Here is a 12,771-nt window from a genome sequence, read left to right on the forward strand (position 1 = left end):
CAGAAGTCAAGGTCAATGATTGTCACCAACACCACAGTTTAAAAACTCACTTCTCTCTGTCTTTTTTATTTTAATGCCCTGCATTTGCATACATAGCCATGAGTTGCAATGCTACAGGATGCTGTGGATAGAATATTAAATGCATAGTCTAGGAAGCATTAAAAGAAGATGTAAGAAGTATACAGAGTCATTGCACCAAAATGAAGTGGGTGACAGAAGAATTTCAAGAAACAACATATGATTAAGAGGCAATGGTTATGAAAGAGGAAATACAGGCTCCTCTGAAGAACTTGGCAAAAAATAAAGCCCAGGAATTGATGGAATACCGATTGATGTATTTCAACAAATAGATGCTGCCTTGGACATGCTCACCACGTTGTGCCACGAAATCTGGAGGACAACTACTTGGCCAACTGACTAGAACAGATCCATATTTATTCCCATTATAAAAAATTTTTTAAAAGTGACCTGACCGAATGTGGAAATTATTTAACAATATCACTAATATCACACACTAGCAAATTCCTGCTGAAGATTATCCAGAAACAACTGGAACAGTAGTACATTGACAGAGAACAACCAGAAATACAAGCTGAGTTTAGAAGAGGTCGTGGCACTAGAGACATTATTGCCAATATCAGATGGATATTGGCAGAAAGCAAAGAGTACCAGAGGAATGTCTGTCTGTGTTTTGCTGACTAGGCAAAGGTATTTGCCTATGTGGATCACAACAGACTGTGACTAACCTTGAGGAAAATGGGAATCCTAGAATTACTAGATTTTGCTTATGCAAAGTCTATACTTGGACCAGGAAGCAGTCCTCAGAACAGAGGAAGGAAACAGTACATGGTTCAAAATCAGGAAAGGAGTGCATCAGGGATACATCCTGTCTTCATACATTTTCAATCTATATGCACAACAGATCATTAGGGAAGCAGGGCTTTATGAGGAGGAATGTGGCATCAGGATTGGATATAGACTCATCAACAACCTACGCTATACAGATGACATAGCCTTGCTTGCTGAAACTGAAGAAGACCTGAAGTGTTTGTTGCAGAAGGTCAAGGATGATAGTCTTTAATACAGATTTAAGCTTAACATCAAGAAGACAAAGATTCTCACCACTGGGCCAACTGGCAGCACAATGATAGATGGAGAAGAGATTGAGTTTGTAAACTATTACAGCTTGCTCAGCTCCACAATCTACACTCTTAACACCAGCAGTCAGGAAATCAAAAGACAAATTGCATTGGGAAAATCTACTTTCAGGGACCTCTCTAGTATGCTGAAAACCAATTATGTCAGTCTAGAGACTAAATAAGGTGCACCTAATCCAGGTTATGATCTTCTCAATTACTGTTATGCTTCAGAGAGATGGATAATGACTGTGAATGACAGAAGAAGAATTGATGCCTTTGAATTGTAGTGGAGGAGAAGAGTCTTGTTCAAGTCCATACCATGGACTACTAAGAAAACAAATAAGTCTGTCTTGGAGAGGGTGAAACCAAGTTTCTCCTTGGAGACTAGGATTTTGAAGCTGTCTTACATACTTTGGGCACGTGGCCAGGAAAGACCGGTCCTTGGAAAAGGACATCATGGTTGGAAGGATGGAGGAACAGCATAGGAGAGGAAGACCCCAGAAGAAAAGGATTGATACAGTGACTGGGGTAATGGGGATTGGTGTGTCAGAATTAGAAGACTGGCTCAGGAAAGGGCAGGGTTCAAAGCTGCTGTACAAAGGGTCACTATAGATTGCAGGTGACTCAACGGCACATAATAACAACATGCGGCAGTTGAAAACATCATGGTTTAGGTATGGCACTCCTTAGTCATCAAAGTGACATCTTTGCATTTTAAAGTTTAAACAGGTCTTTTGTAGCCAATTTGACTGGGTAAATTCCTGGATGTTGTTGTTAGGTGCCACTGAGTCACGTAAGACCCATACCAACTCTATGGGTCATATATCTGAATACCTGTCCTCTCGTGTGCCACCCTCACAATCTCTGACATACTTGAGTTCATTGCTACAACTACTGTGTTTGTCCCCCTGGTTCAGGATCTTCCTCTAATTCACTGACCCTCCACCCTTCCAAGCATGATGTCCCTATCCAAGGAATAGCCTCTCCTACCAACATGCCCAAAGGATGTGAGATGAAGCTTTGCTATTTTTGCCACCAAACTTCTGGACATTTTTATTTCTAAATATGTTTATAGATGCTTACTAAAGAGAGACCTACTGGTAGCTCACAGAAAGTGGATTTTTAATTATGACTGATCTTTTTTGGAGAGGACACACTGTTTTGCTTTGCAGAGATACAACTGAGCAACGTAACATCTATGCCATGTTGTTTATGATGACTGTAATGGGATTTTTGTCATACTTTGCTCCTTAAGATTAATGGCTAGAAGAATATACGTATATGTGTACATGGAGTTGACTTTAAAAACAATTTTCTTTGAAAAGTTAAAGCTGTCAGTGGGACAACATGTTAGAAGTGAGAGGTATTACAAATGTTTTTGTGTACCATCAAATCAGAACCAACCCACAGCTGATTCTCCAGTGGCTTTTCAGAGGCAATTTAATTGCATGGGAGGAGACTGCCCATCTTTCTTCTTTGGAGCAGCTAGAGAATTTGAACTGGTGGCCTAGTGGTAAGGAGCTGTGCTGCAATCCATAATTTATACAGTTCAAATCCAGCAGCTGCTTCATGGGAGAAAAATGAGTAACCCCCTTTTGTGATTAAAACTGCCTTTGAAAACCTGCTGGAGGTCAGCTGTGTGTCAGTTTCTGACTCGACAATGCATAGCAACAATTAAACAACAATTACAAATGTTGATCTGTAAAAGATAAAGACATTGTGGAGGTGGAATCTATAGGCCTTGGTGATTGGTTGAGGATAACCTAAAGCTTCCTACATGGATGCCAAGGAAAGTAAGAAAATCAAGAGAAAGAGTCACAACTTTACTTGCTCCCATGCTCTGAATTGTTAAAAAAAGAAAATCTATTTTTCCCCAACCAAATTACATTTTCCAGAGAGATTTCACCTTCTGCATAACAAGACAGTTATACTTGAACTTGCCAGAGATGTCATCTTAGTCTCTTTGAAATAATAATCTCTTAAGTCTCCTGATCTCACCAGTCATCTTCATCGAAAAAGCATCTAGGTATGGAGGCTTAGAATCACTGTCATGGGAATAAATCATAGCATTTATAATCACATCAATTATAAAAAGGATGAATAATTTGTTTTTATAAAGATATTTGAACAACTTTCAGCCAATCAATAGAAAGACTTGTAAGGCAAACAATAACATGAGGCAGGTACTCACTCCTTAGAGTCATCAGCAGCACCACACAAGAATAAAGCATAAAGCTCATAAGGGCAGAAGGGGTACGGCAGAAGGACTGATGGAAATGAGAGTCATAGGGAGGAGGTGGGGAGAGTGCAATCACATTGTGGTCATTAGCGTCATAAAACAAAATGTAAAATTTTTCTCTGTAAACTTCTATTTAAATCACAGTTAAGATGAAGAAGAACATATTAGCAAAGTAAGCCAGAAAGCCCCCGGGAAAAGAATAGTGGGAGCACGGGGAAAAGACAATATTATAAAGCCTCTGTAATCAAAGGAAAAGGACATGATGGTTCACTGCTGGAAGCTTCACCTTCTATGCTGGTGACTCAAATTCTTTTCCTAATCAATGTACTTCATGGTTTGTATGGAATGACTTGCATGTTGCTATAATACTGAATAGGCTTCAGAGTTTCCAAAGACAGATTAGGAAGAAAGGTCTGATCTACTTCAGAAAATCCACCAGTGAATGTACTATGAGTCACAACATTTCCATCTACAACTGTTCTGGACCAGGCAGGATTCCATTCCATTTTGCATAATATCACCTTGAGTCAAAGGTCCTTTTACCAGCCACTAACAACATCATTAAGCCATATGGTATTAGCACATATGTAGGCAGTTCAAGGAACTAGAAAGTCTAAAGAAAGATCCAATTGCATATGGAAATTTAGCACATGATAAAGTCAGCCTCTTAAATCAGTAGGGGGGAAATGAATTTTTTTTTAACAAGTGATTTTAGGTTAACTGGGTAGCCATATGGAAAAAAAGATAAAATTGGATCTATTTCTCACTTTCTTGATTTACTCATGCATTCAAAAATATATAAGTACTTCCCATGAATTCCAAATGGATCAAGACAAATGTGAAAAATGAAATCCCATAACTACTAGAAGAAAACATTAGTGATTCTTCTCAAGACAATACACAGAGAAAACTTTCCTTAGGCTTTAAACTAAAAAGCAGTGACAGAAATGACTGGAAAAAATTGACTACATATACTTTTTTGCATAGCAAAAAAGGCCATGAACTGAGTATATAACATACTGGAAAAAATATTGTAGTCAAAGGATTATTATCACTACCATATAAATAGCTCCTGTGTGAAAGGAGAAAGAGGCCAGCCGCTCTCAGAAACATGGACTAGATATATGAACAGATGAGGGATGGGAATGGATAGCTCTCAGCTATCAGAAAAGGTTCTCAACATTATTTATATTAGACAAATGTAAATGAAAATTCACTGAGACACCATTTCTAGCCTAGCAGATTGACAAAAGAATCTGTTCATTTTTAACAGCATATTCTGTTGACCAGGTTGTGGGGAAATGGGCATTTTATACAGAGCCGATGGGGATATGAAATGGTGCCATCTCTGTGGAGGAGAATTTGGCAGTATGTACCAAAGTTGAATATGAATTTATTCACTGACTGGACTATATTGGTATGTGGGGAAAGCAAATGAGAGAAGCATAGCATAATATAACACTTACATGATAAAAACCACTCACTGCCATGATAAAAAGAAGAGATGCAATTATACACACACCCTCTTCCTACATGAATATATATAATCTTAGGAAAAGAGAGTAGGGCTGAATAAGTATATGCCGTATTTCTCTGATTATGCCTTGTTTGGTAAATTTTGTTTTGAAAATAGGTAAATATTTTGCATAATTAGCAAATGAAATGAAATGTAAAAAACCCCCTCATACTCATTGCTGTGGAATCAGAACTGACTCACAGCTGACTCTCCAGTGGATTTCTCAGAGGTTGTAAATTGCACAAAAGGAGACTGCCCATCTTTCCTCTGCAGACCAGCTGGTGGATTTGAAACTGGTGGAGAAGTGCCACCTTTGTGTTAACAACCCAACTCTCTAGCCTCAAAGTCACCAGAACTCCCTTAAACTTAAACTAGAAAAGGAGGTAAATCTGCTATGAGAGACCTCTCCAGAGTACTGAAAAGCAATGATGTCATTCTAGAGACTAAGGTGTGCCTGATCCAGACCATGATCTTCACAATAACTTGGTACGTATCAGAGAGCTGGACAGTGATTAAGGATGACAGAAGAAAAATTGATGCCTTTAAGTTGTGGTGGTGGAGAAGAGTCTTGAACATACCATGAACGTCCAAGAAAACAAATAGGTCTGTCTTGGAGAGGGTGAAACCAAGTTTCTCCTAGAGGGCTAGGATTTTGAAGCTCAGTCTCACATACTTTGGGCACGTGGCCAGGAGGGACCAGTCCTTGGAGAAGGGCATCATGGTTGGAAGAGTGGAGGGACAGCTCAGCGGAGGAAGACACCGATGAGATGGATTCTTACTGTAACTGGGGCAGTGGGGGTAGATGAGTCGGAGTCAGTGAGACTGGCTCAGGACAGGGCAGGATTCAAAGCTGTTGTATATAGGGTCACTATGAGTTGCAGGGAACTTGATGGCACATAACAACAACAACAGATTGCACAAGAGGATATTGTTCATCTCTATCCCAAGAAGCTGCTGGTGTATTCGAACCACCAGAGAGACACAGCCTGTCCCTGCGGACTAGACCACCAAATTCCCCAGAAAGATAACATCCTTGGAATCCTTTGGGCCAATCATTTTCTAACCTACAGGGTCTCTGTGAGTCAGAATCTACTCCATTCCAATGGTTTTAGTTTTGCTAATAATAGTTCTGAAGTCCCTGGTTGGTGTAAATAGTTAATACATTTGGTTACTAACCAAAAAGTTGGGGGTTCAAACCCAGCCAGAGGCTTTTCAGAAGAAAGGCCTGGTGATTTCTGAGAAATAAGCTATTGAAAAAAACCTATGGAGCATGGTTGTTTTCTGATACATGATGAGGTTATGTTGTTGTTGTTGTTAGGTGCCGTCGAGTCGCCTGTGACTCATAGCGACCCTACGTACAACAGCCCTAAACTCCGCTCTGTCCTGTGTCAATCGCACTGTCTCTGACACTCCCATCCCAATTATCCCAGTCACTGAATCAATTCACCTCATAGAGGGCCTTCCTTTCCTGCGCTGTCCCTCCACCCTCCCAAGCATGATGTCCCTCTCCAAGGACTGGTCTCTCCTCACAACATGTCCAAAGTATGTTAGATGGAGCCTCAGAATCCTGGCCTCCAAGGAGTCACCCAGTTTAACCCTTTCCAGGACAAATCTGTTTGTTTTCCTAGCAGTCCATGGTATTCTCACTACTCTTCTCCAGCACCACAGCTCAAAGGCATCAATTCTCCTTCTATCCTCCTTGATCATTGTCCAACTCTCTGATGCATAACAAGTGATTGCAAAGACCATAGCCTGTATCAGACGCACCTTAGTCTCCAGAGAGACACCATGCTCTTCAGTACTTTGGAGAGGTCCCTAACAGCAGACTTTCCCATGGCAATGCACCTTTTAATTTCCTGGCTGCTGGTGCCAAGACTGTTGACTAAAGAGCCAAGCATAAGTAAGATTAAACCGTATGACAACTGATAATTGATAGTTCTAGGAAAGATCACCAAAGACTAACACCTCCAAAGGACAGACCCATCACTATATGCCTCCTTGTCAAAAAGTTAAAATAAGAATTTAAATAAGCCTAGAGTTAACCACCAATTCACAGGAAACATAAGTAACTGAGGAGCATGGAGAGCATGTCAGCTGCCCCTTGGGGATACGATCAACAAAGTCAGACTGTGGGAAACTCCACAGGTTTCTTCAACAAATAAACAGCAAGGAAAAAAATATGAGAAAGAACTGTTATGAATTTAACTGTGTCCTCAAAACATATGAATTGTAAACTCTAACCTCTGTGCCTGTGAATATTAATCCCATTTGGGAACAGGTTGTTTTGTCAAGCAGGATTAGTGTAGGCCGTATTTTGAGTCAATCTCATTTGAGATACAGATGAGATTATATAAGCAAGCTAGGAAAGGAGAAGTGGTGAAGGGAGTTGCCACATTTGAAGGTCGCCCAGGAACAGAAGCTCAGAGGAGGCAAAGACCTTCCTCCATTGCTGACAGAAAGAAGAGGCCTTCCGCTAGAGTTCGCAGAGGGCTCTGCAGGACCTGACGGACAGAGTCGCACTTCCAACTCAAAGGCAGGTGGTTTGAATCCACCAGGGACTCCGTGAGAGAAAGATGAACAATCTCCTCCTGCTCAATTTACAGCCTCTAAAAACCCACTAGAGGGGTCAACGATGAGTCAGTTCCTAGTTGACAGCACGCAACCTTAAGCAGAACTGGCATTCCAAATTTAGACTTTTAGCCCCCTAAAACATGAGATTTCGTACGAGCACAATTACGTGTTCTGGGATTCTTTTCCTCTCAACGCTAGGCATTCTTTGTTTTGAGTCACACAGTCAAATTCCTTTGCAAAGTCAATGAAACACAAAAGACATTCTTCTAGTATTCTCTGCTTTCAGCAAGGATTCATCCAAATCAGGGTTGACATCCCTGGTGCCATGGCCTCTTAGTCCCCTTGAACTTTTGGCAGTTCCCTGTCAGTGTACAATTGTAGTCAGTTTTTAATGATCTTCAGCAATATTTTCCTCCGTATTGCATTAAGGAAGTATGTTGTCAGGGACTGTAAAAAATACTGAACAATGAAGTGCGCCTGATTCAGGCCATGGTCTTTTCAGTCACTTGCTGCACATCTGAGAACTGTGCAGACTTGATTCCATGAAGATTACAGGCAAGACAACCCTCTGGGGCAGTTCTACCCTGTGACAGAGGGCTATTAGCACAACCAGGTTCAACAGCACACAGCAACAACTGTCTTCTCTTGGTTGTTTAGCAATCCTAATCCAATGGACTAGGTCTAGTCCATGGGGAGTTAAGCTGTTAGGTGCAAGGCCGTGTTTATATCCACCAGAGACTTTGCGATAAAGATGGACAATCTCCTCCTGTGTGGTTTGCAGCTTTGGAAACCTCCTGGAGAGTCACTATGTCATTAGTTCTGACTCCGTGGCATTCACTTGAATTCAGTTCCATTGGCAAATGCATGGTCAGAAACCACACACACACACAAAGGAACTCAAAAGAGAAAAGTGGCCAATTTCTAAAAATATTAATCCCGTTTCAGAAGACTTCTTTGATGGAATATGGTGAGTTTCATCTCACATTATGTTGAGCTTGAGACTCCGACCCTATCAGAATTTAAAATTGCAAGACTTTAGAAGAAGGGACAAGGCTACATCTGTAGAAGTGAATGACATCACCAGGAGAAAAGGCCATGTCAACAGAAAAGACATAGGGGAGGGTTTAGGATAGAGCCTTTCCTTCTTTCCCTTGTTTACTCACTCATCTAAAAATGTGTGTATTGAGTACTTATATCAGAACTTGGGGATAGAAGTTTGAAAAGGAAAAGTGGTTAAGATGCACCAGCTGCTCCCCGGAGGATGAGCAACCTCCTCCCATGCGATTAACTGCCTCTGAAAACTCACTGGCGAGTCAACTCTGGGTCAGTTCTGACCCAATGATGCAAAACAACATACAGGAAGAAAGCATTTAAACCAAGTTATGGAACATATTTGGTGCTGTAATGGAATGATATATAAAGCATAATGGAAATTTAAATAAATTATTTAAGTTTTAAAAAAGAAAAAAAGTACTCATGCTTAGGAGATCAGAGGAAAAAGTAAAGCTGAGATCAGTGGTCATGTTTTAGTTCTGGTTTATGTAGCGGGAACACTCTAGGGAATCTTCTGTGAAGGTGTTATTTGCCTGATAAAATGAAAGCACTTTTCGGCCCACTTTTTTCCTGCATTCTACTTTTCTTTTTTTAAAAAATCTGTTTTTTTTTTTAATTTTAAAGGAAAGTTTACAGAGACTGAATTTTCATTCATTCATTCATTGATGCATTGTGGCCCACTTTCCTCCCTGCCCACCCCCCCCCCCAGTTAATTTTTCTCTTTGAAAAGTAAAAAAAAATAAAATAAAAATATTTTGTTATACAATCCCCCCTTCCCAGTACACTCCACTATGCAGCTTTCATTCTGGACTCTTGTCATGACAATAGTACCTAATCATATATTCTTCCTAAACAGTTCTATCCCTTATCTGTTTCAATGCAGTATACAGTCTCTGACACACCTACCTTCATTACTCCAGTCACTGAATCAATCTGTCTCATCCAGGGTTTTCTTCGCTGGTGCTGTCCCTCCATCCTCCCAAGCATGATGTCCCTCTCCAAGGACTAGTCCCTCCTAGCAACATGCCCAAAGCATGTCTGACGAAGCCTCAGAATCCTTTCCTTCAAGGAGCAACCTGTTTCACCCTCTTCAGGGAAAACCTGTTTGTTCTCCTGGCAGTTCATGGGATAGTCAGTAACCTTTTCCAGCACCACAACTCAAAGGCACCATTTCTCTTTCTATCGTCCCTAGTCATTGTCCAGCTTTCTGACCCATAGCAAGTAATTGCAAAGATTATGGCCTGGTTCAGGTGCACCTTAGTCTCCAGACTGACATCATTGCTCTTCGGTACTCTAGAGAGGTCCCTGACAGTAGACTTTACCAATGCAATTTGTCTTTTAATATACTGGCTGCTAGTACCAAGAGTATTAATTATGGAGCCAAGCAAACTAAAGCTGTTAACAATCTCAATCTCTTCATAATCTATCACAATGCTGCGAATCGGCCCGTTGGTGAGAATCATGGTTTTCTTGATGTTGAGCTTCAATCATATTGAAAGCTGCAGTCCTTGACTTTCTGCAGGAAGTGCCTCAGGTCCTCCTCAGTTTCAGCAAGCAGGGTTGTGTCAGCTGCATAGTGTAGGTTGTTGATGAATCTTCCTTCAATCTTGATGTCACATTCCTCCTTGTAGAGCCCAGTCTCCAGGATGATCTATTCTACATATAGATTGAAAAGGTATGGAGATAGGACACATACTTTGCGTGTCCAACTTTGAACCATGCAGTGTTTCTCTGTTCAGACGACTGCATCCTGGTCCAAGTATAAGTTTCACAAAAGCACAATCAAATGTTCTGGGATTCCCATTCTTCTCAGAGTCAGCCACGGTTTGTTGCGATCCATACAGTCAAATGTCTTTGCACAGTCAATAAAACACAGATAGACATTCCTCTGGTACTCTCTGCTTTCAGCCAAGATCCATCTAACATTACCTATAATATCCCTAGAACCATGGCCTCTTCTAAATCCAGCCTGCACATCTGGCAGTTCTCTGTTGTTGTGCTGTTCCAGAATCTTGTTTGCATGTGATATTAAGAATATTGTTCAGTAATTTCCACACTCTGTCAGGTCACCTTTATTTGGAATGGGAACAAATATATAGACCTCTTCCAGTTAGGTGGTGAGGTGATTTTCCTCTAGATTTCTTGGCACAACTTGGTGAGCACATCCATGGCAGCATCTGCTTGTTGAAATATGTCAATCGGTATGCCATCAATTCTTGGGGCCTTGGTTTTTGCCAATTCTTTCAGAGCAGCTTGAACTTCTTCCTTCATCACCACAGACTCTTGCTCATATGTTGTTTTTTGAAATTATTCTGTGTCACCCAATTCTTTTTGGTACAGTGACTCTGTATACTCCTTCCATTTTCTTTTAATGCTTCCTGGATCATTTAATACTCTGCCCTAAGTATCCTTAAGTATTGCAATGCAAAGCTTCAATTTGTTCTTCAATTCCTTCAGCTTAAGAAATGCTGAGCAAAAGAAACAAAAACTTATGGCTTGGAAGTAAATTATTCAAATAAAATTTGAATAACATTTAAAAAAAAAAGAATTGCTGAGCGAGTTCAACCCTTTTGATTTTCTGACGCCAGCTCTTTGCACATTTCATTATAATACTTAGAAAATTCCTAGTTCCCTCTGGTGCAATGGGTTTCTCCTCATATGCCCACTCCTCACTTATTGACATGGTTGGGTTCCAAAGTCAAGGTCATTACAGGAAATTTGTGCTGTATAAGTGATAAGGGCTCTTTAGCATCCTCATCCTGATTGCTCACTGGCTGTCAGGTAAGTGACTCAGTCACATTTCAGGGTGCATGTGACATAATAGGTCCCCCTTCTCTACCATGCCTTTCCCAGCCCTATGAACCTTTTTGGGTTAGAGGAAGTGGTAGTTAAGGGTTGTCCACTGCCTATCACTTCCCCCGGTGGGAAACTCACTTGCCTTCCATTTGCCTCTGACCTACATCCTCATATGACCCTCATCTTTCTCCCCACTTTCCTGACTCTCTTTACCAACTTCATGCCATCTTTGGTCTCTCATCCAGCTTCTCTCTGCCTTCCTTCAACCTTATGTCATACCTCTATTTCCCCTTACATCCATGACCAAGACATTTCAGATTAATAGAAGAAGGCCTACTGTGGCTGGCTAGTCATTATTCATTGTGAGGCCCTCAGAGGGAACCCCAGGCCCAGCCATGACCTTGTGTAGCCCAGAACGTTAGAGATACCACTAGAGATTTTTCCAAGTTGTCATAAATATGAAATGTTAGATAATGAGATAGCCAATAAGTGAGGAGCAGATGTGTATGGCTTGTCTATTGCTGGATTTGTCAAAGATAATTGGTTGGGTCACAGCCTATCTTGTGATTGGCCTATTTTCTGTACTTTACAGATTGGACAATTTACTATACAAATAAGGTGTATAAAATTCTTTCAAGGAATGGACTTTTTGATGTGCAGATGAAATGCATAACGGGGCAGAAAGTTTTCCAGACGTGTGGGGTGCTTTGAGGTATTTGTCAGAAGCAAAGACAAATTATGATACTTGTTCAAGCAGGACAGACACCCAGCCTAAGCAGAGGCTGACCTGAGAACTCAGCTGAGAAAAACAGGCTGACTTTGGGCACTACTGAGAAGGAACCAAGAAGTATCTTGGTTGAGAAGCTATCCTGATTGCCCACTGTCTTCTGTCTCCTGAGTTGCTCCTGTTACTTTCAACTCCCTGAGCTGTAACTCATCACTTTCTAAATAAATGACCAAACTCTGAATTTGCTGAGCTTAGTATGACCATTGCAATAAATTTTGTACCCAGCAGAGTACCTGCTATTGAAAGGATGACTGGTGTCAGAACTGATAGAAAGACTGAACATTACAACTATATTTTATTCACATCTGATTCAAAGGAATCAGCTTCGGACTTTGGGCTTATTCTTATCTCACCTTGTAAAGTTAGACAGCTTTTGACACTACTGGTAAATTACAGTTCTGGATGACATTATTGAACTGCAAGACACAAAACTTAAACAATCACTTTGGATGCATTGCTGAACAACAAATAAACATGAAAGGGAGCTCAGTGGCACAGTCAGCAGTGAATCCATTGCACTGCTAACACAAAGGTGATGAGCCTCCAGAGGTTTGCATCTCCCAGTGACTCCACAGAAGAGAAATGAGCAGTCTCCTCTCTAGCAATTTACAGCCTCAGAAACCTGATGAGTCTGAACCTTGTCAGTTAAATCCTGTCAGTTAAATAATAT

This window comes from Elephantulus edwardii, unplaced genomic scaffold (genome assembly GCF_000299155.1).
Source record: "Elephantulus edwardii isolate Elephantulus edwardi_28Jun2011 unplaced genomic scaffold, EleEdw1.0 scaffold00195, whole genome shotgun sequence".
Taxonomy (NCBI): domain Eukaryota; kingdom Metazoa; phylum Chordata; class Mammalia; order Macroscelidea; family Macroscelididae; genus Elephantulus; species Elephantulus edwardii.